Source organism: Somniosus microcephalus, chromosome 18 (assembly GCF_052327205.1).
Source record: "Somniosus microcephalus isolate GS21.2 chromosome 18, FLI_Smic_1.0, whole genome shotgun sequence".
Classification (NCBI taxonomy): Eukaryota; Metazoa; Chordata; class Chondrichthyes; order Squaliformes; family Somniosidae; genus Somniosus; species Somniosus microcephalus.
The window spans coordinates 84,752,780-84,777,807 of NC_141004.1; positions in this window are offsets into that span (position 1 = coordinate 84,752,780).

The following is a 25,028-nucleotide window of genomic DNA, read 5'->3' on the forward strand; positions in this document are numbered from 1 at the left end:
CCGTGCTGTACCTGTCGTGGGAGTGTTTGATGGGACAGTGTAGATGGAGCTTTACTCTGTATCTAACATCATACTGTACCTGCCCTGGGAGTGTTTGATGGGACAGTGTAGAGGGAGCTTTACTCTGTATCTAACCCGTGCTGTCCTGGGAGCGTTTGATGGGATAGTGCAGAGGGAGCTTTACTCTGTATCTAACCCCGTGCTGTACCTGCCCTGGGAGTGTTTGATGGGACAGTGTAGAGGGAGCTTTACTCTGTATCGAACCTGTGCTGCACCTGTCCTGGGAGTGTCTGATGGGACAGTGTGGAGGGAGCTTTACTCTGTATCTAACCCGTGCTGTACCTGTCGTGGGAGTGTTTGATGGGACAGTGTAGAGGGAGCTTTACTCTGTATCTAACCCGTGCTGTACCTGCCCTGGGAGTGTTTGATGGGACAGTGTAGAGGGAGCTTTACTCTGTATCTAACCCGTGCTGTACCTGCCCTGGGAGTGTTTGATGGGACAGTGTAGAGGGAGCTTTACTCTGTATCGAACCCGTGCTGTCCTGGGAGTGTTTGATGGGACAGTGTAGAGGGAGCTTTACTCTGTATCGAACCTGTGCTGTACCTGTCCTGGGAGTGTTTGATGGGACAGTGTCGAGGGAGCTTTACTCTGTATCTAACCCGTGCTGTACCTGCCCTGGGAGTGTTTGATGGGACAGTGTAGAGGGAGCTTTACTCTGCATCTAACACCATACTGTAGCTGCCCTGGGAGTGTTTGATGGGACAGTGTAGAGGGAGCTTTACTCTGTATCTAACCCCGTGCTGGACCTGCCCTGGGAGTGTTTGATGGGACAGTGTAGAGGGAGCTTTCCTCAGTATTTAACCCGTGCTGTCCTGGGAGCGTTTGATGGGATAGTGTAGAGGGAGCTTTACTCTGTATCTAACCCCGTGCTGTACCTGCCCTGGGAGTGTTTGATGGGACAGTGTAGAGGGAGCTTTCCTCAGTATTTAACCCGTGCTGTCCTGGGAGCGTTTGATGGGATAATGTAGAGGGAGCTTTACTCTGTATCTAACCCGTGCTGTACCTGTCGTGGGAGTGTTTGATGGGACAGTGTAGAGGGAGCTTTACTCTGTATCTAACACCATACTGCACCTGCCCTGGGAGTGTATGATGGGACAGTGTAGAGGGAGCTTTACTCTGTATCTAACACCATACTGTACCTGCCCTGGGAGTGTTTGATGGGACAGTGTAGAGAGAGCTTTACTCTGTATCTAACACCATACTGTACCTGCCCTGGGAGTGTTTGATGGGACAGTGTAGAGGGAGCTTTACTCTGTATCTAACCCCGTGCTGTACCTGCCCTGGGAGTGTATGATGGGACAGTGTAGAGGGAGCTTTACTCTGTATCTGAGCCGTGCTGTACCTGCACTGCGAGTGTTTGATGGGACAGTGTCGAGGGAGCTTTACTCTGTATCTAACCCGTGCTGTACCTGTCGTGGGAGTGTTTGATGGGACAGTGTAGAGGGAGCTTTACTCTGTATCTAACCTGTGCTGTACCTGCTCTGGGAGTGTTTGATGGGACAGTGTAGAAGGAGCTTTACTTTGTATCTAACCCGTGCTGTACCTGCCCTGGTAGTGTTTGATGGGACAGTGCAGAGGGAGCTTTACTCTGTATCTGACCCGTGCTGTACCTGCCCTGGGAGTGTTTGATGGGACAGTGTAGAGGGAGCTTTACTCTGTATCTAACCCCGTGCTGTACCTGCCCTGGGAGTGTTTGATGGGACAGTGTAGAGGGGGCTTTACTCTGTATCGAATCTGTGCTGTACCTGTCCTGCGAGTGTTTGATGGGACAGTGTAGATGGAGCTTAACTCTGTATCTAACACCATACTGTAGCTGCCCTGGGAGTGTTTGATGGGACAGTGTAGAGGGAGCTTTACTCTGTATCTAACCCCGTGCTGTACCTGCCCTGGGAGTGTTTGATGGGACAGTGTAGAGGGAGCTTTCCTCGGTATTTAACCCGTGCTGTCCTGGGAGCGTTTGATGGGATAGTGTAGAGGGAGCTTTACTCTGTATCTAACCCGTGCTGTACCTGTCGTGGGAGTGTTTGATGGGACAGTGTAGAGGGAGCTTTACTCTGTATCTAACACCATACTGCACCTGCCCTGGGAGTGTATGATGGGACAGTGTCGAGGGAGCTTTACTCTGTATCTAACACCATACTGTACCTGCCCTGGGAGTGTTTGATGGGACAGTGTAGAGAGAGCTTTACTCTGTATCTAACACCATACTGTACCTGCCCTGGGAGTGTTTGATGGGACAGTGTAGAGGGAGCTTTAACACCATACTGTACCTGCCCTGGGAGTGTTTGATGGGACAGTGTAGAGGGAGCTTTACTCTGTATCTAACCCGTGCTGTCCTGGGAGCGTTTGATGGGATAGTGTAGAGGGAGCTTTACTCTGTATCTAACCCCGTGCTGTACCTGCCCTGGGAGTGTGTGATGGTATAGTGCAGAGGGAGCTTTACTCTGTATCTAACCCGTGCTGTACCTGTCGTGGGAGTGTTTGATGGGACAGTGTAGAGGGAGCTTTACTCTGTATCTAACCCATGCTGTACCTGCCCTGGGAGTGTTTGATGGGACAGTGTAGAGGGAGCTTTACTCTGTATCTAACCCGTGCTGTACCTGCCCTGGGAGTGTTTGATGGGACAGTGTAGAGGGAGCTTCACTCTGTATCTGACCCGTGCTGTACCTGCCCTGGGAGTGTTTGATGGGACAGTGTAGAGGGAGCTTTACTCTGTATCTAACCCCGTGCTGCACCTGCCCTGGGAGTGTTTGATGGGACAGTGTAGAGGGAGCTTTACTCTGTATCTAACCCATGCTGGTTTGGGAGCGTTTGATGGGATAGTGTAGAGGGAGCTTTACTCTGTATCTAACACGTGCTGTACCTGCCCTGGGAGTGTTTGATGGGACAGTGTAAAGGGAGATTTACTCTGTATCTAACCCGTGCTGTACCTGCCCCGGGAGTGTTTGATGGGACAGTGTAGAGGGAGCTTTACTCTGTATCTAACCCGTGCTGTACCTGCCCTGGGAGTGTTTGATGGGACCGTGTAGAGGGAGATTTACTCTGTATCTAACCCGTGCTGTACCTGCCCTGGGAGTGTTTGATGGGACAGTGTAGAGGGAGCTTTACTCTGTATCTAACCCGTGCTGTACCTGCCCTGGGAGTGTTTGATGGGACAGTGTAGAGGGTGCATTACTTTGTATCTAACACCATACTGTACCTGCCCTGAGAGTGTTTGATGGGACAGTGTAGATGGAGCTTTACTCTGTATCTAACACCATACTGTACCTGCCCTGGGAGTGTTTGATGGGACAGTGTAGAGGGAGCTTTACTCTGTATCTAACCCATGCTGTACCTGCCCTGGGAGTGTTTGATGGGACAGTGTAGAGGGAGCTTTACTCTGTATCTAACCTGTGCTGTACCTGCCCTGGGAGTGTTTGATGGGACAGTGTAGAGGGAGCTTTAACACCATACTGTACCTGCCCTGGGAGTGTTTGATGGGACAGTGTAGAGGGAGCTTTACTCTGTATCTAACCCGTGCTGTCCTGGGAGTGTTTGATGGGACAGTGTAGAGGGAGCTTTACTCTGTATCTAACCCCGTGCTGTACCTGCCCTGGAGTGTGTGATGGTATAGTGCAGAGGGAGCTTTACTCTGTATCTAACCCGTGCTGTACCTGTCGTGGGAGTGTTTGATGGGACAGTGTAGAGGGAGCTTTACTCTGTATCTAACCCATGCTGTACCTGCCCTGGGAGTGTTTGATGGGACAGTGTAGAGGGAGCTTTACTCTGTATCTGACCCGTGCTGTACCTGCCCTGGGAGTGTTTGATGGGACAGTGTAGAGGGAGCTTTACTCTGTATCTAACCCCGTGCTGTACCTGCCCTGGGAGTGTTTGATGGGACAGTGTAGAGGGAGCTTTACTCTGTATCTAACCCATGCTGTCCTGGGAGCGTTTGATGGGATAGTGTAGAGGGAGCTTTACTCTGTATCTAACACGTGCTGTACCTGCCCTGGGAGTGTTTGATGGACAGTGTAGAGGGAGCTTTACTCTGTATCTAACCCCGTGCTGTACCTGCCCTGGGAGTGTATGATGGGACAGTGTAAAGGGAGCTTTACTCTGTATCTAACCCGTGCTGGACCTGCCCTGGGAGTGTTTCATGGCACAGTGTTGAAGGAGCTTTACTCTGTATCTAACCCGTGCTGTCCCTGCCCTGGAAGTGTTTGATGGGACAGTGTCGAGGGAGCTTTCTCTGTATCTAACCCGTGCTGTACCTGCCCTGGGAGTGTTTGATGGGACAGTGTAGAGGGAGATTTACTCTGTATCTAACCCGTGCTGTACCTGCCCCGGGAGTGTTTGATGGGACAGTGTAGAGGGAGCTTTACTCTGTATCTAACCCGTGCTGTACCTGCCCTGGGAGTGTTTCATGGCACAGTGTAGAGGGAGCTTTACTCTGTATCTAACCCGCGCTGTACCTGTCGTGGGAGTGTTTGATGGGACAGTGTAGAGGGAGATTTACTCTGTATCTAACACCATACTGTACCTGCCCTGGGAGTGTGTGATGGGACAGTGTGGAGGGAGCTTTACTCTGTATCTAACACCATACTGTCCCTGCCCTGGGAGTGTTTGATGGGACAGTGTAGAGGGTGCTTTACTCTGTATCTAACACCATACTGTACCTGCCCTGGGAGTGTTTGATGGGACAGTGCAGAGGGAGCCTTACTCTGTATCTAACACCATACTGTACCTGCCCTGGGAGTGTTTGATGGGACAGTGTAGAGAGAGCTTTACTCTGTATCTAACACCATACTGTACCTGCCCTGGGAGTGTTTGATGGCACAGTGTAGAGGGAGCTTTACTCTGTATCTAACCCGTGCTGTACCTGCCCTGGGAGTGTTTGATGGGACAGTGTAGAGAGAGCTTTACTCTGTATCTAACACCATACTGTACCTGCCCTGGGAGTGTTTGATGGGACAGTGTAGAGGGAGCTTTACTCTGTATCTAACCCGTGCTGTCCTGGGAGCGTTTGATGGGATAGTGCAGAGGGAGCTTTACTCTGTATCTAACCCCGTGCTGTACCTGCCCTGGGAGTGTTTGATGGGACAGTGTAGAGGGAGCTTTACTCTGTATCTAACACGTGCTGTACCTGCCCTGGGAGTGTTTGATGGGACAGTGTAGAGGGAGCTTTATCACCATACTGTACCTGCCCTGGGAGTGTTTGACGGCACAGTGTAGAGGGAGCTTTACTCTGTATCTAACCCGTGCTGTACCTGCCCTGGGAGTGTTTGATGGGACAGTGTAGAGGGAGCTTTACTCTGTATCTAACCCTGTGCTGTACCTGCCCTGGGAGTGTTTGATGGGACAGTGTAGATGGAGCTTTACTCTGTATCTAACCCCTGCTGTCCCTGCCCTGGGAGTGTTTGATGGGACAGTGTCGAGGGAGCTTTCTCTGCATCTAACCCGTGCTGTACCTGCCCTGGGAGTGTTTGATGGGACAGTGTAAAGGAGATTTACTCTGTATCTAACCCCGTGCTGTACCTGCCCCGGGAGTGTTTGATGGGACAGTGTAGAGGGAGCTTTACTCTGTATCTAACCCGTGCTGTACCTGCCCTGGGAGTGTTTCATGGCACAGTGTAGAGGGAGCTTTACTCTGTATCTAACCCGTGCTGTCCCTGCCCTGGGAGTGTTTGATGGGACAGTGTCGAGGGAGCTTTCTCTGTATCTAACCCGTGCTGTACCTGCCCTGGGAGTGTTTGATGGGACAGTGTAGAGGGAGATTTACTCTGTATCTAACCCGTGCTGTACCTGCCCCGGGAGTGTTTGATGGGACAGTGTAGAGGGAGCTTTACTCTGTATCTAACCCGTGCTGTACCTGCCCTGGGAGTGTTTCATGGCACAGTGTAGAGGGAGCTTTACTCTGTATCTAACCCGCGCTGTACCTGTCGTGGGAGTGTTTGATGGGACAGTGTAGAGGGAGATTTACTCTGTATCTAACACCATACTGTACCTGCCCTGGGAGTGTGTGATGGGACAGTGTGGAGGGAGCTTTACTCTGTATCTAACCCATGCTGGAGCTGCCCTGGGAGTGTTTGATGGGACAGTGTAGAGGGAGCTTTACTCTGTATCTAACCCGTGCTGTACCTGCCCTGGGAGTGTTTGATGGGACAGTGTAGAGGGAGCTTTACTCTGTATCTAACACCATACTGTCCCTGCCCTGGGAGTGTTTGATGGGACAGTGTAGAGGGTGCTTTACTCTGTATCTAACACCATACTGTACCTGCCCTGGGAGTGTTTGATGGGACAGTGTAGAGAGAGCTTTACTCTGTATCTAACCCGTGCTGTACCTGCCCTGGGAGTGTTTGATGGGACAGTGCAGAGGGAGCCTTACTCTGTATCTAACACCATACTGTACCTGCCCTGGGAGTGTTTGATGGGACAGTGTAGAGAGAGCTTTACTCTGTATCTAACACCATACTGTACCTGCCCTGGGAGTGTTTGATGGGACAGTGTAGAGGGAGCTTTACTCTGTATCTAACCCGTGCTGTACCTGTCGTGGGAGTGTTTGATGGGACAGTGTAGATGGAGCTTTACTCTGTATCTAACATCATACTGTACCTGCCCTGGGAGTGTTTGATGGGACAGTGTAGAGGGAGCTTTACTCTGTATCTAACCCGTGCTGTCCTGGGAGCGTTTGATGGGATAGTGCAGAGGGAGCTTTACTCTGTATCTAACCCCGTGCTGTACCTGCCCTGGGAGTGTTTGATGGGACAGTGTAGAGGGAGCTTTACTCTGTATCGAACCTGTGCTGCACCTGTCCTGGGAGTGTCTGATGGGACAGTGTGGAGGGAGCTTTACTCTGTATCTAACCCGTGCTGTACCTGTCGTGGGAGTGTTTGATGGGACAGTGTAGAGGGAGCTTTACTCTGTATCTAACCCGTGCTGTACCTGCCCTGGGAGTGTTTGATGGGACAGTGTAGAGGGAGCTTTACTCTGTATCTAACCCGTGCTGTACCTGCCCTGGGAGTGTTTGATGGGACAGTGTAGAGGGAGCTTTACTCTGTATCGAACCCGTGCTGTCCTGGGAGTGTTTGATGGGACAGTGTAGAGGGAGCTTTACTCTGTATCGAACCTGTGCTGTACCTGTCCTGGGAGTGTTTGATGGGACAGTGTCGAGGGAGCTTTACTCTGTATCTAACCCGTGCTGTACCTGCCCTGGGAGTGTTTGATGGGACAGTGTAGAGGGAGCTTTACTCTGCATCTAACACCATACTGTAGCTGCCCTGGGAGTGTTTGATGGGACAGTGTAGAGGGAGCTTTACTCTGTATCTAACCCCGTGCTGGACCTGCCCTGGGAGTGTTTGATGGGACAGTGTAGAGGGAGCTTTCCTCAGTATTTAACCCGTGCTGTCCTGGGAGCGTTTGATGGGATAGTGTAGAGGGAGCTTTACTCTGTATCTAACCCCGTGCTGTACCTGCCCTGGGAGTGTTTGATGGGACAGTGTAGAGGGAGCTTTCCTCAGTATTTAACCCGTGCTGTCCTGGGAGCGTTTGATGGGATAATGTAGAGGGAGCTTTACTCTGTATCTAACCCGTGCTGTACCTGTCGTGGGAGTGTTTGATGGGACAGTGTAGAGGGAGCTTTACTCTGTATCTAACACCATACTGCACCTGCCCTGGGAGTGTATGATGGGACAGTGTAGAGGGAGCTTTACTCTGTATCTAACACCATACTGTACCTGCCCTGGGAGTGTTTGATGGGACAGTGTAGAGAGAGCTTTACTCTGTATCTAACACCATACTGTACCTGCCCTGGGAGTGTTTGATGGGACAGTGTAGAGGGAGCTTTACTCTGTATCTAACCCATGCTGTACCTGCCCTGGGAGTGTTTGATGGGACCGTGTAGAGGGAGATTTACTCTGTATCTAACCCGTGCTGTACCTGCCCTGGGAGTGTTTGATGGGACAGTGTAGAGGGAGCTTTACTCTGTATCTAACCCGTGCTGTACCTGCCCTGGGAGTGGTTGATGGGACAGTGTAGAGGGTGCATTACTTTGTATCTAACACCATACTATACCTGCCCTGGGAGTGTTTGATGGGACAGTGTAGATGGAGCTTTACTCTGTATCTAACACCATACTGTACCTGCCCTGGGGGTGTTTGATGGGACAGTGTAGAGGGAGCTTTACTCTGTATCTAACCCATGCTGTACCTGCCCTGGGAGTGTTTGATGGGACAGTGTAGAGGGAGCTTTACTCTGTATCTAACCTGTGCTGTACCTGCCCTGGGAGTGTGTGATGGGACAGTGTAGAGGGAGCTTTACTCTGTATCTAACACCATACTGTACCTGCCCTGGGAGTGTTTGATGGGACAGTGTAGAGGGAGCTTTACTCTGTATCTAACCCGTGCTGTCCTGGGAGCGTTTGATGGGATAGTGTAGAGGGAGCTTTACTCTGTATCTAACCCCGTGCTGTACCTGCCCTGGGAGTGTGTGATGGTATAGTGCAGAGGGAGCTTTACTCTGTATCTAACCCGTGCTGTACCTGTCGTGGGAGTGTTTGATGGGACAGTGTCGAGGGAGCTTGACTCTGTATCTAACCCGTGCTGTACCTGCCCTGGGAGTGTTTGATGGGACAGTGCAGAGGGAGCTTTACTCTGTATCTGACCCGTGCTGTACCTGCCCTGGGAGTGTTTGATGGGACAGTGTAGAGGGAGCTTTACTCTGTATCTAACCCCGTGCTGTACCTGCCCTGGGAGTGTTTGATGGGACAGTGTAGAGGGAGCTTTACTCTGTATCTAACCCATGCTGTCCTGGGAGCGTTTGATGGGATAGTGTAGAGGGAGCTTTACTCTGTATCTAACACGTGCTGTACCTGCCCTGGGAGTGTTTGATGGGACAGTGTAGAGGGAGCTTTATCACCATACTGTACCTGCCCTGGGAGTGTTTGACGGCACAGTGTAGAGGGAGCTTTACTCTGTATCTAACCCGTGCTGTACCTGCCCTGGGAGTGTTTGATGGGACAGTGTAGAGGGAGCTTTACTCTGTATCTAACCCCGTGCTGTACCTGCCCTGGGAGTGTTTGATGGGACAGTGTAGATGGAGCTTTACTCTGTATCTAACCCGTGCTGTCCCTGCCCTGGGAGTGTTTGATGGGACAGTGTCGAGGGAGCTTTCTCTGTATCTAACCCGTGCTGTACCTGCCCTGGGAGTGTTTGATGGGACACTGTAGAAGGAGCTTTACTCTGTATCTAACCCGTGCTGTACCTGCCCTGGGAGTGTTTCATGGCACAGTGTAGAGGGAGCTTTACTCTGTATCTAACCCGTGCTGTCCCTGCCCTGGGAGTGTTTGATGGGACAGTGTCGAGGGAGCTTTCTCTGCATCTAACCCGTGCTGTACCTGCCCTGGGAGTGTTTGATGGGACAGTGTAGAGGGAGATTTGCTCTGTATCTAACCCGTGCTGTACCTGCCCCGGGAGTGTTTGATGGGACAGTGTAGAGGGAGCTTTACTCTGTATCTAACCCGTGCTGTACCTGCCCTGGGAGTGTTTCATGGCACAGTGTAGAGGGAGCTTTACTCTGTATCTAACCCGCGCTGTACCTGTCGTGGGAGTGTTTGATGGGACAGTGTAGAGGGAGATTTACTCTGTATCTAACACCATACTGTACCTGCCCTGGGAGTGTGTGATGGGACAGTGTGGAGGGAGCTTTACTCTGTATCTAACCCATGCTGTACCTGCCCTGGGAGTGTTTGATGGGACAGTGTAGAGGGAGCTTTACTCTGTATCTAACCCATGCTGGACCTGCCCTGGGAGTGTTTGATGGGACAGTGTAGAGGGAGCTTTACTCTGTATCTAACACCATACTGTCCCTGCCCTGGGAGTGTTTGATGGGACAGTGTAGAGGGTGCTTTACTCTGTATCTAACACCATACTGTACCTGCCCTGGGAGTGTTTGATGGGACAGTGCAGAGGGAGCCTTACTCTGTATCTAACACCATACTGTACCTGCCCTGGGAGTGTTTGATGGGACAGTGTAGAGAGAGCTTTACTCTGTATCTAACACCATACTGTACCTGCCCTCGGAGTGTTTGATGGCACAGTGTAGAGGGAGCTTTACTCTGTATCTAACCCGTGCTGTACCTGTCGTGGGAGTGTTTGATGGGACAGTGTAGATGGAGCTTTACTCTGTATCTAACATCATACTGTACCTGCCCTGGGAGTGTTTGATGGGACAGTGTAGAGGGAGCTTTACTCTGTATCTAACCCGTGCTGTCCTGGGAGCATTTGATGGGATAGTGCAGAGGGAGCTTTACTCTGTATCTAACCTGTGCTGTACCTGTCCTGGGAGTGTCTGATGGGACAGTGTAGAGGGAGCTTTACTCTGTATCTAACCCGTGCTGTACTTGCCGTGGGAGTGTTTGATGGGACAGTGTAGAGGGAGCTTTACTCTGTATCTAACCCGTGCTGTCCTGGGAGCGTTTGATGGGATAGCGTAGACGGAGCTTTACTCTGTATCGAACCCCGTGCTGTACCTGCCCTGGGAGTGTTTGATGGGACAGTGTAGAGGGAGCTTTACTCTGTATCTAACCCGTGCTGTACCTGCCCTAGGAGTGTTTGATGGGACAGTGTAGAGGGAGCTTTACTCTGTATCTAACCCGTGCTGTACCTGCCCTGGGAGTGTTTGATGGGACAGTGTAGAGGGAGCTTTACTCTGCATCTAACACCATACTGCAGCTGCCCTGGGAGTGTTTGATGGGACAGTGTAGAGGGAGCTTTACTCTGTATCTAACCCCGTGCTGTACCTGCCCTGGGAGTGTTTGATGGGACAGTGCAGAGGGAGCCTTACTCTGTATCTAACACCATACTGTACCTGCCCTGGGAGTGTTTGATGGGACAGTGTAGAGAGAGCTTTACTCTGTATCTAACACCATACTGTACCTGCCCTGGGAGTGTTTGATGGGACAGTGTCGAGGGAGCTTTACTCTGTATCTAACCCGTGCTGTACCTGTCGTGGGAGTGTTTGATGGGACAGTGTAGATGGAGCTTTACTCTGTATCTAACATCATACTGTACCTGCCCTGGGAGTGTTTGATGGGACAGTGTAGAGGGAGCTTTACTCTGTATCTAACCCGTGCTGTCCTGGGAGCGTTTGATGGGATAGTGCAGAGGGAGCTTTACTCTGTATCTAACCCCGTGCTGTACCTGCCCTGGGAGTGTTTGATGGGACAGTGTAGAGGGAGCTTTACTCTGTATCTAACACGTGCTGTACCTGCCCTGGGAGTGTTTGATGGGACAGTGTAGAGGGAGATTTACTCTGTATCTAACACCATACTGTACCTGCCCTGGGAGTGTGTGATGGGACAGTGTAGAGGGAGCTTTACTCTGTATCTAACACCATACTGTACCTGCCCTGGGAGTGTTTGATGGGACAGTGCAGAGGGAGCCTTACTCTGTATCTAACACCATACTGTACCTGCCCTGGGAGTGTTTGATGGGACAGTGTAGAGAGAGCTTTACTCTGTATCTAACACCATACTGTACCTGCCCTGGGAGTGTTTGATGGCACAGTGTAGAGGGAGCTTTACTCTGTATCTAACCCGTGCTGTACCTGCCCTGGGAGTGTTTGATGGGACAGTGTAGAGAGAGCTTTACTCTGTATCTAACACCATACTGTACCTGCCCTGGGAGTGTTTGATGGGACAGTGTCGAGGGAGCTTTACTCTGTATCTAACCCGTGCTGTACCTGTCGTGGGAGTGTTTGATGGGACAGTGTAGATGGAGCTTTACTCTGTATCTAACCCGTGCTGTCCTGGGAGCGTTTGATGGGATAGTGCAGAGGGAGCTTTACTCTGTATCTAACCCCGTGCTGTACCTGCCCTGGGAGTGTTTGATGGGACAGTGTAGAGGGAGCTTTACTCTGTATCTAACACGTGCTGTACCTGCCCTGGGAGTGTTTGATGGGACAGTGTAGAGGGAGCTTTATCACCATACTGTACCTGCCCTGGGAGTGTTTGACGGCACAGTGTAGAGGGAGCTTTACTCTGTATCTAACCCGTGCTGTACCTGCCCTGGGAGTGTTTGATGGGACAGTGTAGAGGGAGCTTTACTCTGTATCTAACCCCGTGCTGTACCTGCCCTGGGAGTGTTTGATGGGACAGTGTAGATGGAGCTTTACTCTGTATCTAACCCCTGCTGTCCCTGCCCTGGGAGTGTTTGATGGGACAGTGTCGAGGGAGCTTTCTCTGCATCTAACCCGTGCTGTACCTGCCCTGGGAGTGTTTGATGGGACAGTGTAAAGGAGATTTACTCTGTATCTAACCCCGTGCTGTACCTGCCCCGGGAGTGTTTGATGGGACAGTGTAGAGGGAGCTTTACTCTGTATCTAACCCGTGCTGTACCTGCCCTGGGAGTGTTTCATGGCACAGTGTAGAGGGAGCTTTACTCTGTATCTAACCCGTGCTGTCCCTGCCCTGGGAGTGTTTGATGGGACAGTGTCGAGGGAGCTTTCTCTGTATCTAACCCGTGCTGTACCTGCCCTGGGAGTGTTTGATGGGACAGTGTAGAGGGAGATTTACTCTGTATCTAACCCGTGCTGTACCTGCCCCGGGAGTGTTTGATGGGACAGTGTAGAGGGAGCTTTACTCTGTATCTAACCCGTGCTGTACCTGCCCTGGGAGTGTTTCATGGCACAGTGTAGAGGGAGCTTTACTCTGTATCTAACCCGCGCTGTACCTGTCGTGGGAGTGTTTGATGGGACAGTGTAGAGGGAGATTTACTCTGTATCTAACACCATACTGTACCTGCCCTGGGAGTGTGTGATGGGACAGTGTGGAGGGAGCTTTACTCTGTATCTAACCCATGCTGTACCTGCCCTGGGAGTGTTTGATGGGACAGTGTAGAGGGAGCTTTACTCTGTATCTAACCCGCGCTGTACCTGTCGTGGGAGTGTTTGATGGGACAGTGTAGAGGGAGATTTACTCTGTATCTAACACCATACTGTACCTGCCCTGGGAGTGTGTGATGGGACAGTGTGGAGGGAGCTTTACTCTGTATCTAACCCGTGCTGTACCTGCCCTGGGAGTGTTTGATGGGACAGTGTAGAGGGAGCTTTACTCTGTATCTAACACCATACTGTCCCTGCCCTGGGAGTGTTTGATGGGACAGTGTAGAGGGTGCTTTACTCTATCTAACACCATACTGTACCTGCCCTGGGAGTGTTTGATGGGACAGTGTAGAGAGAGCTTTACTCTGTATCTAACACCATACTGTACCTGCCCTGGGAGTGTTTGATGGCACAGTGTAGAGGGAGCTTTACTCTGTATCTAACCCGTGCTGTACCTGCCCTGGGAGTGTTTGATGGGACAGTGCAGAGGGAGCCTTACTCTGTATCTAACACCATACTGTACCTGCCCTGGGAGTGTTTGATGGGACAGTGTAGAGAGAGCTTTACTCTGTATCTAACACCATACTGTACCTGCCCTGGGAGTGTTTGATGGGACAGTGTAGAGGGAGCTTTACTCTGTATCTAACCCGTGCTGTACCTGTCGTGGGAGTGTTTGATGGGACAGTGTAGATGGAGCTTTACTCTGTATCTAACATCATACTGTACCTGCCCTGGGAGTGTTTGATGGGACAGTGTAGAGGGAGCTTTACTCTGTATCTAACCCGTGCTGTCCTGGGAGCGTTTGATGGGATAGTGCAGAGGGAGCTTTACTCTGTATCTAACCCCGTGCTGTACCTGCCCTGGGAGTGTTTGATGGGACAGTGTAGAGGGAGCTTTACTCTGTATCGAACCTGTGCTGCACCTGTCCTGGGAGTGTCTGATGGGACAGTGTGGAGGGAGCTTTACTCTGTATCTAACCCGTGCTGTACCTGTCGTGGGAGTGTTTGATGGGACAGTGTAGAGGGAGCTTTACTCTGTATCTAACCCGTGCTGTACCTGCCCTGGGAGTGTTTGATGGGACAGTGTAGAGGGAGCTTTACTCTGTATCGAACCCGTGCTGTCCTGGGAGCGTTTGATGGGATAGCGTAGACGGAGCTTTACTCTGTATCTAACCCCGTGCTGTACCTGCCCTGGGAGTGTTTGATGGGACAGTGTAGAGGGAGCTTTACTCTGTATCGAACCTGTGCTGTACCTGTCCTGGGAGTGTTTGATGGGACAGTGTCGAGGGAGCTTTACTCTGTATCTAACCCGTGCTGTACCTGCCCTGGGAGTGTTTGATGGGACAGTGTAGAGGGAGCTTTACTCTGCATCTAACACCATACTGTAGCTGCCCTGGGAGTGTTTGATGGGACAGTGTAGAGGGAGCTTTACTCTGTATCTAACCCCGTGCTGGACCTGCCCTGGGAGTGTTTGATGGGACAGTGTAGAGGGAGCTTTCCTCAGTATTTAACCCGTGCTGTCCTGGGAGCGTTTGATGGGATAGTGTAGAGGGAGCTTTACTCTGTATCTAACCCCGTGCTGTACCTGCCCTGGGAGTGTTTGATGGGACAGTGTAGAGGGAGCTTTCCTCAGTATTTAACCCGTGCTGTCCTGGGAGCGTTTGATGGGATAATGTAGAGGGAGCTTTACTCTGTATCTAACCCGTGCTGTACCTGTCGTGGGAGTGTTTGATGGGACAGTGTAGAGGGAGCTTTACTCTGTATCTAACACCATACTGCACCTGCCCTGGGAGTGTATGATGGGACAGTGTAGAGGGAGCTTTACTCTGTATCTAACACCATACTGTACCTGCCCTGGGAGTGTTTGATGGGACAGTGTAGAGAGAGCTTTACTCTGTATCTAACACCATACTGTACCTGCCCTGGGAGTGTTTGATGGGACAGTGTAGAGGGAGCTTTACTCTGTATCTAACCCGTGCTGTACCTGCCCTGGGAGTGTTTGATGGGACCGTGTAGAGGGAGATTTACTCTGTATCTAACCCGTGCTGTACCTGCCCTGGGAGTGTTTGATGGGACAGTGTAGAGGGAGCTTTACTCTGTATCTAACCCGTGCTGTACCTGCCCTGGGAGTGTTTGATGGGACAGTGTAGAGGGTGCATTACTTTGTATCTAACACCATACTATACCTGCCCTGGGAGTGTTTGATGGGACAGTGTAGATGGAGCTTTACTCTGTATCTAACACCATACTGTACCTGCCCTGGGGGTGTTTGATGGGACAGTGTAGAGGGAGCTTTACTCTGTATCTAACCCATGCTGTACCTGCCCTGGGAGTGTTTGATGGGACAGTGTAGAGGGAGCTTTACTCTGTATCTAACCTGTGCTGTACCTGCCCTGGGAGTGTGTGATGGGACAGTGTAGAGGGAGCTTTACTCTGTATCTAACACCATACTGTACCTGCCCTGGGAGTGTTTGATGGGACAGTGTAGAGGGAGCTTTACTCTGTATCTAACCCGTGCTGTCCTGGGAGCGTTTGATGGGATAGTGTAGAGGGAGCTTTACTCTGTATCTAACCCCGTGCTGTACCTGCCCTGGGAGTGTGTGATGGTATAGTGCAGAGGGAGCTTTACTCTGTATCTAACCCGTGCTGTACCTGTCGTGGGAGTGTTTGATGGGACAGTGTCGAGGGAGCTTGACTCTGTATCTAACCCGTGCTGTACCTGCCCTGGGAGTGTTTGATGGGACAGTGCAGAGGGAGCTTTACTCTGTATCTGACCCGTGCTGTACCTGCCCTGGGAGTGTTTGATGGGACAGTGTAGAGGGAGCTTTACTCTGTATCTAACCCCGTGCTGTACCTGCCCTGGGAGTGTTTGATGGGACAGTGTAGAGGGAGCTTTACTCTGTATCTAACCCATGCTGTCCTGGGAGCGTTTGATGGGATAGTGTAGAGGGAGCTTTACTCTGTATCTAACACGTGCTGTACCTGCCCTGGGAGTGTTTGATGGGACAGTGTAGAGGGAGCTTTATCACCATACTGTACCTGCCCTGGGAGTGTTTGACGGCACAGTGTAGAGGGAGCTTTACTCTGTATCTAACCCGTGCTGTACCTGCCCTGGGAGTGTTTGATGGGACAGTGTAGAGGGAGCTTTACTCTGTATCTAACCCCGTGCTGTACCTGCCCTGGGAGTGTTTCATGGCACAGTGTAGAGGGAGCTTTACTCTGTATCTAACCCGTGCTGTCCCTGCCCTGGGAGTGTTTGATGGGACAGTGTCGAGGGAGCTTTCTCTGCATCTAACCCGTGCTGTACCTGCCCTGGGAGTGTTTGATGGGACAGTGTAGAGGGAGATTTGCTCTGTATCTAACCCGTGCTGTACCTGCCCCGGGAGTGTTTGATGGGACAGTGTAGAGGGAGCTTTACTCTGTATCTAACCCGTGCTGTACCTGCCCTGGGAGTGTTTCATGGCACAGTGTAGAGGGAGCTTTACTCTGTATCTAACCCGCGCTGTACCTGTCGTGGGAGTGTTTGATGGGACAGTGTAGAGGGAGATTTACTCTGTATCTAACACCATACTGTACCTGCCCTGGGAGTGTGTGATGGGACAGTGTGGAGGGAGCTTTACTCTGTATCTAACCCATGCTGTACCTGCCCTGGGAGTGTTTGATGGGACAGTGTAGAGGGAGCTTTACTCTGTATCTAACCCGTGCTGGACCTGCCCTGGGAGTGTTTGATGGGACAGTGTAGAGGGAGCTTTACTCTGTATCTAACACCATACTGTACCTGCCCTGGGAGTGTTTGATGGGACAGTGTAGAGGGAGCTTTACTCTGTATCTAACACCATACTGTACCTGCCCTGGGAGTGTTTGATGGGACAGTGCAGAGGGAGCCTTACTCTGTATCTAACACCATACTGTACCTGCCCTGGGAGTGTTTGATGGGACAGTGTAGAGAGAGCTTTACTCTGTATCTAACACCATACTGTACCTGCCCTCGGAGTGTTTGATGGCACAGTGTAGAGGGAGCTTTACTCTGTATCTAACCCGTGCTGTACCTGTCGTGGGAGTGTTTGATGGGACAGTGTAGATGGAGCTTTACTCTGTATCTAACATCATACTGTACCTGCCCTGGGAGTGTTTGATGGGACAGTGTAGATGGAGCTTTACTCTGTATCTAACACCATACTGTACCTGCCCTGGGAGTGTTTGATGGGACAGTGTAGATGGAGCTTTACTCTGTATCTAACCTGTGCTGTACCTGTCCTGGGAGTGTCTGATGGGACAGTGTAGAGGGAGCTTTACTCTGTATCTAACCCGTGCTGTACCTGTCGTGGGAGTGTTTGATGGGACAGTGTAGAGGGAGCTTTACTCTGTATCTAACCCGTGCTGTACTTGCCGTGGGAGTGTTTGATGGGACAGTGTAGAGGGAGCTTTACTCTGTATCTAACCCGTGCTGTACCTGCCCTGGGAGTGTTTGATGGGACAGTGTAGAGGGAGCTTTACTCTTTATCTAACCCGTGCTGTACCTGCCCTGGGAGTGTTTGATGGGACAGTGTAGAGGGAGCTTTACTCTGTATCTAACCCGTGCTGTCCTGGGAGCGTTTGATGGGATAGCGTAGACGGAGCTTTACTCTGTATCGAACCCCGTGCTGTACCTGCCATGGGAGTGTTTGATGGGACAGTGTAGAGGGAGCTTTACTCTGTATCGAACCTGTGCTGTACCTGTCCTGGGAGTGTTTGATGGGACAGTGTAGAGGGAGCTTTACTCTGTATCTAACCCGTGCTGTACCTGCCCTAGGAGTGTTTGATGGGACAGTGTAGAGGGAGCTTTACTCTGTATCTAACCCGTGCTGTACCTGCCCTGGGAGTGTTTGATGGGACAGTGTAGAGGGAGCTTTACTCTGCATCTAACACCATACTGCAGCTGCCCTGGGAGTGTTTGATGGGACAGTGTAGAGGGAGCTTTACTCTGTATCTAACCCCGTGCTCTACCTGCCCTGGGAGTGTTTGATGGGACAGTGCAGAGGGAGCCTTACTCTGTATCTAACACCATACTGTACCTGCCCTGGGAGTGTTTGATGGGACAGTGTAGAGAGAGCTTTACTCTGTATCTAACACCATACTGTACCTGCCCTGGGAGTGTTTGATGGGACAGTGTCGAGGGAGCTTTACTCTGTATCTAACCCGTGCTGTACCTGTCGTGGGAGTGTTTGATGGGACAGTGTAGATGGAGCTTTACTCTGTATCTAACATCATACTGTACCTGCCCTGGGAGTGTTTGATGGGACAGTGTAGAGGGAGCTTTACTCTGTATCTAACCCGTGCTGTCCTGGGAGCGTTTGATGGGATAGTGCAGAGGGAGCTTTACTCTGTATCTAACCCCGTGCTGTACCTGCCCTGGGAGTGTTTGATGGGACAGTGTAGAGGGAGCTTTACTCTGTATCTAACACGTGCTGTACCTGCCCTGGGAGTGTTTGATGGGACAGTGTAGAGGGAGCTTTATCACCATACTGTACCTGCCCTGGGAGTGTTTGACGGCACAGTGTAGAGGGAGCTTTACTCTGTATCTAACCCGTGCTGTACCTGCCCTGGGAGTGTTTGATGGGACAGTGTAGAGGGAGCTTTACTCTGTATCTAACCCCGTGCTGTACCTGCCCTGGGAGTGTTTGATGGGACAGTGTAGATGGAGCTTTACTCTGTATCTAACCCCTGCTGTCCCTGCCCTGGGAGTGTTTGATGGGACAGTGTCGAGGGAGCTTTCTCTGCATCTAACCCGTGCTGTACCTGCCCTGGGAGTGTTTGATGGGACAGTGTAAAGGGAGATTTACTCTGTATCTAACCCCGTGCTGTACCTGCCCCGGGAGTGTTTGATGGGACAGTGTAGAGGGAGCTTTACTCTGTATCTAACCCGTGCTGTACCTGCCCTGGGAGTGTTTCATGGCACAGTGTAGAGGGAGCTTTACTCTGTATCTAACCCGTGCTGTCCCTGCCCTGGGAGTGTTTGATGGGACAGTGTCGAGGGAGCTTTCTCTGTATCTAACCCGTGCTGTACCTGCCCTGGGAGTGTTTGATGGGACAGTGTAGAGGGAGATTTACTCTGTATCTAACCCGTGCTGTACCTGCCCCGGGAGTGTTTGATGGGACAGTGTAGAGGGAGCTTTACTCTGTATCTAACCCGTGCTGTACCTGCCCTGGGAGTGTTTCATGGCACAGTGTAGAGGGAGCTTTACTCTGTATCTGACCCGCGCTGTACCTGTCGTGGGAGTGTTTGATGGGACAGTGTAGAGGGAGATTTACTCTGTATCTAACACCATACTGTACCTGCCCTGGGAGTGTGTGATGGGACAGTGTGGAGGGAGCATTACTCTGTATCTAACCCATGCTGTACCTGCCCTGGGAGTGTTTGATGGGACAGTGTAGAGGGAGCTTTACTCTGTATCTAACCCGTGCTGTACCTGCCCTGGGAGTGTTTGATGGGACAGTGTAGAGGGAGCTTTACTCTGTATCTAACACCATACTGTCCCTGCCCTGGGAGTGTTTGATGGGACAGTGTAGAGGGTGCTTTACTCTGTATCTAACACCATACTGTACCTGCCCTGGGAGTGTTTGATGGGACAGTGCAGAGGGAGCCTTACTCTGTATCTAACACCATACTGTACCTGCCCTGGGAGTGTTTGATGGGACAGTGTAGAGAGAGCTTTACTCTGTATCTAACACCATACTGTACCTGCCCTGGGAGTGTTTGATGGCACAGTGTAGAGGGAGCTTTACTCTGTATCTAACCCGTGCTGTACCTGCCCTGGGAGTGTTTGATGGGACAGTGCAGAGGGAGCCTTACTCTGTATCTAACACCATACTGTACCTGCCCTGGGAGTGTTTGATGGGACAGTGTAGAGAGAGCTTTACTCTGTATCTAACACCATACTGTACCTGCCCTGGGAGTGTTTGATGGGACAGTGTAGAGGGAGCTTTACTCTGTATCTAACCCGTGCTGTACCTGTCGTGGGAGTGTTTGATGGGACAGTGTAGATGGAGCTTTACTCTGTATCTAACATCATACTGTACCTGCCCTGGGAGTGTTTGATGGGACAGTGTAGAGGGAGCTTTACTCTGTATCTAACCCGTGCTGTCCTGGGAGCGTTTGATGGGATAGTGCAGAGGGAGCTTTACTCTGTATCTAACCCCGTGCTGTACCTGCCCTGGGAGTGTTTGATGGGACAGTGTAGAGGGAGCTTTACTCTGTATCGAACCTGTGCTGCACCTGTCCTGGGAGTGTCTGATGGGACAGTGTGGAGGGAGCTTTACTCTGTATCTAACCCGTGCTGTACCTGTCGTGGGAGTGTTTGATGGGACAGTGTAGAGGGAGCTTTACTCTGTATCTAACCCGTGCTGTACCTGTCGTGGGAGTGATTGATGGGACAGTGTAGAGGGAGCTTTACTCTGTATCTAACCCGTGCTGTACCTGTCGTGGGAGTGTTTGATGGGACAGTGTAGAGGGAGCTTTACTCTGTATCTAACCCGTGCTGTACCTGTCGTGGGAGTGTTTGATGGGACAGTGTAGAGGGAGCTTTACTCTGTATCTAACCCGTGCTGTACCTGCCCTGGGAGTGTTTGATGGGACAGTGTCGAGGGAGCTTTACTCTGTATCTAACCTGTGCTGTACCTGCCCTGGGAGTGTTTGATGGGACAGTGTAGAGGGAGCTTTACTCTGTATCTAACCCCGTGCTGGACCTGCCCTGGGAGTGTTTGATGGGACAGTGTAGAGGGAGCTTTCCTCAGTATTTAACCCGTGCTGTCCTGGGAGCGTTTGATGGGATAGTGTAGAGGGAGCTTTACTCTGTATCTAACCCCGTGCTGTACCTGCCCTGGGAGTGTTTGATGGGACAGTGTAGAGGGAGCTTTCCTCAGTATTTAACCCGTGCTGTCCTGGGAGCGTTTGATGGGATAATGTAGAGGGAGCTTTACTCTGTATCTAACCCGTGCTGTACCTGTCGTGGGAGTGTTTGATGGGACAGTGTAGAGGGAGCTTTACTCTGTATCTAACACCATACTGTACCTGCCCTGGGAGTGTTTGATGGGACAGTGTAGAGAGAGCTTTACTCTGTATCTAACACCATACTGTACCTGCCCTGGGAGTGTTTGATGGGACAGTGTAGAGGGAGCTTTACTCTGTATCTAACCCCGTGCTGTACCTGCCCTGGGAGTGTTTGATGGGACAGTGTAGATGGAGCTTTACTCTGTATCTAACCCCTGCTGTCCCTGCCCTGGGAGTGTTTGATGGGACAGTGTCGAGGGAGCTTTCTCTGCATCTAACCCGTGCTGTACCTGCCCTGGGAGTGTTTGATGGGACAGTGTAAAGGGAGATTTACTCTGTATCTAACCCCGTGCTGTACCTGCCCCGGGAGTGTTTGATGGGACAGTGTAGAGGGAGCTTTACTCTGTATCTAACCCGTGCTGTACCTGCCCTGGGAGTGTTTCATGGCACAGTGTAGAGGGAGCTTTACTCTGTATCTAACCCGTGCTGTCCCTGCCCTGGGAGTGTTTGATGGGACAGTGTCGAGGGAGCTTTCTCTGTATCTAACCCGTGCTGTACCTGCCCTGGGAGTGTTTGATGGGACAGTGTAGAGGGAGATTTACTCTGTATCTAACCCGTGCTGTACCTGCCCCGGGAGTGTTTGATGGGACAGTGTAGAGGGAGCTTTACTCTGTATCTGACCCGTGCTGTACCTGCCCTGGGAGTGTTTCATGGCACAGTGTAGAGGGAGCTTTACTCTGTATCTGACCCGCGCTGTACCTGTCGTGGGAGTGTTTGATGGGACAGTGTAGAGGGAGATTTACTCTGTATCTAACACCATACTGTACCTGCCCTGGGAGTGTGTGATGGGACAGTGTGGAGGGAGCATTACTCTGTATCTAACCCATGCTGTACCTGCCCTGGGAGTGTTTGATGGGACAGTGTAGAGGGAGCTTTACTCTGTATCTAACCCGTGCTGTACCTGCCCTGGGAGTGTTTGATGGGACAGTGTAGAGGGAGCTTTACTCTGTATCTAACACCATACTGTCCCTGCCCTGGGAGTGTTTGATGGGACAGTGTAGAGGGTGCTTTACTCTGTATCTAACACCATACTGTACCTGCCCTGGGAGTGTTTGATGGGACAGTGCAGAGGGAGCCTTACTCTGTATCTAACACCATACTGTACCTGCCCTGGGAGTGTTTGATGGGACAGTGTAGAGAGAGCTTTACTCTGTATCTAACACCATACTGTACCTGCCCTGGGAGTGTTTGATGGCACAGTGTAGAGGGAGCTTTACTCTGTATCTAACCCGTGCTGTACCTGCCCTGGGAGTGTTTGATGGGACAGTGCAGAGGGAGCCTTACTCTGTATCTAACACCATACTGTACCTGCCCTGGGAGTGTTTGATGGGACAGTGTAGAGAGAGCTTTACTCTGTATCTAACACCATACTGTACCTGCCCTGGGAGTGTTTGATGGGACAGTGTAGAGGGAGCTTTACTCTGTATCTAACCCGTGCTGTACCTGTCGTGGGAGTGTTTGATGGGACAGTGTAGATGGAGCTTTACTCTGTATCTAACATCATACTGTACCTGCCCTGGGAGTGTTTGATGGGACAGTGTAGAGGGAGCTTTACTCTGTATCTAACCCGTGCTGTCCTGGGAGCGTTTGATGGGATAGTGCAGAGGGAGCTTTACTCTGTATCTAACCCCGTGCTGTACCTGCCCTGGGAGTGTTTGATGGGACAGTGTAGAGGGAGCTTTACTCTGTATCGAACCTGTGCTGCACCTGTCCTGGGAGTGTCTGATGGGACAGTGTGGAGGGAGCTTTACTCTGTATCTAACCCGTGCTGTACCTGTCGTGGGAGTGTTTGATGGGACAGTGTAGAGGGAGCTTTACTCTGTATCTAACCCGTGCTGTACCTGTCGTGGGAGTGATTGATGGGACAGTGTAGAGGGAGCTTTACTCTGTATCTAACCCGTGCTGTACCTGTCGTGGGAGTGTTTGATGGGACAGTGTAGAGGGAGCTTTACTCTGTATCTAACCCGTGCTGTACCTGTCGTGGGAGTGTTTGATGGGACAGTGTAGAGGGAGCTTTACTCTGTATCTAACCCGTGCTGTACCTGCCCTGGGAGTGTTTGATGGGACAGTGTAGAGGGAGCTTTACTCTGTATCTAACCTGTGCTGTACCTGCCCTGGGAGTGTTTGATGGGACAGTGTAGAGGGAGCTTTACTCTGTATCTAACCCCGTGCTGGACCTGCCCTGGGAGTGTTTGATGGGACAGTGTAGAGGGAGCTTTCCTCAGTATTTAACCCGTGCTGTCCTGGGAGCGTTTGATGGGATAGTGTAGAGGGAGCTTTACTCTGTATCTAACCCCGTGCTGTACCTGCCCTGGGAGTGTTTGATGGGACAGTGTAGAGGGAGCTTTCCTCAGTATTTAACCCGTGCTGTCCTGGGAGCGTTTGATGGGATAATGTAGAGGGAGCTTTACTCTGTATCTAACCCGTGCTGTACCTGTCGTGGGAGTGTTTGATGGGACAGTGTAGAGGGAGCTTTACTCTGTATCTAACACCATACTGTACCTGCCCTGGGAGTGTTTGATGGGACAGTGTAGAGAGAGCTTTACTCTGTATCTAACACCATACTGTACCTGCCCTGGGAGTGTTTGATGGGACAGTGTAGAGGGAGCTTTACTCTGTATCTAACCCGTGCTGTACCTGCCCTGGGAGTGTTTGATGGGACCGTGTAGAGGGAGATTTACTCTGTATCTAACCTGTGCTGTACCTGCCCTGGGAGTGTGTGATGGGACAGTGTAGAGGGAGCTTTACTCTGTATCTAACACCATACTGTACCTGCCCTGGGAGTGTTTGATGGGACAGTGTAGAGGGAGCTTTACTCTGTATCTAACCCGTGCTGTCCTGGGAGCGTTTGATGGGATAGTGTAGAGGGAGCTTTACTCTGTATCTAACCCCGTGCTGTACCTGCCCTGGGAGTGTGTGATGGGACAGTGTAGAGGGAGCTTTACTCTGTATCTAACCCCGTGCTGTACCTGCCCTGGGAGTGTTTGATGGGACAGTGTAGAGGGAGCTTTACTCTGTATCTAACCCATGCTGTCCTGGGAGCGTTTGATGGGATAGTGTAGAGGGAGCTTTACTCTGTATCTAACACGTGCTGTACCTGCCCTGGGAGTGTTTGATGGGACAGTGTAGAGGGAGCTTTATCACCATACTGTACCTGCCCTGGGAGTGTTTGACGGCACAGTGTAGAGGGAGCTTTACTCTGTATCTAACCCGTGCTGTACCTGCCCTGGGAGTGTTTGATGGGACAGTGTAGAGGGAGCTTTACTCTGTATCTAACCCCGTGCTGTACCTGCCCTGGGAGTGTTTGATGGGACAGTGTAGATGGAGCTTTACTCTGTATCTAACCCGTGCTGTCCCTGCCCTGGGAGTGTTTGATGGGACAGTGTCGAGGGAGCTTTCTCTGTATCTAACCCGTGCTGTACCTGCCCTGGGAGTGTTTGATGGGACACTGTAGAAGGAGCTTTACTCTGTATCTAACCCGTGCTGTACCTGCCCTGGGAGTGTTTCATGGCACAGTGTAGAGGGAGCTTTACTCTGTATCTAACCCGTGCTGTCCCTGCCCTGGGAGTGTTTGATGGGACAGTGTCGAGGGAGCTTTCTCTGCATCTAACCCGTGCTGTACCTGCCCTGGGAGTGTTTGATGGGACAGTGTAGAGGGAGATTTACTCTGTATCTAACCCGTGCTGTACCTGCCCCGGGAGTGTTTGATGGGACAGTGTAGAGGGAGCTTTACTCTGTATCTAACCCGTGCTGTACCTGCCCTGGGAGTGTTTCATGGCACAGTGTAGAGGGAGCTTTACTCTGTATCTAACCCGCGCTGTACCTGTCGTGGGAGTGTTTGATGGGACAGTGTAGAGGGAGATTTACTCTGTATCTAACACCATACTGTACCTGCCCTGGGAGTGTGTGATGGGACAGTGTGGAGGGAGCTTTACTCTGTATCTAACCCATGCTGTACCTGCCCTGGGAGTGTTTGATGGGACAGTGTAGAGGGAGCTTTACTCTGTATCTAACCCGTGCTGGA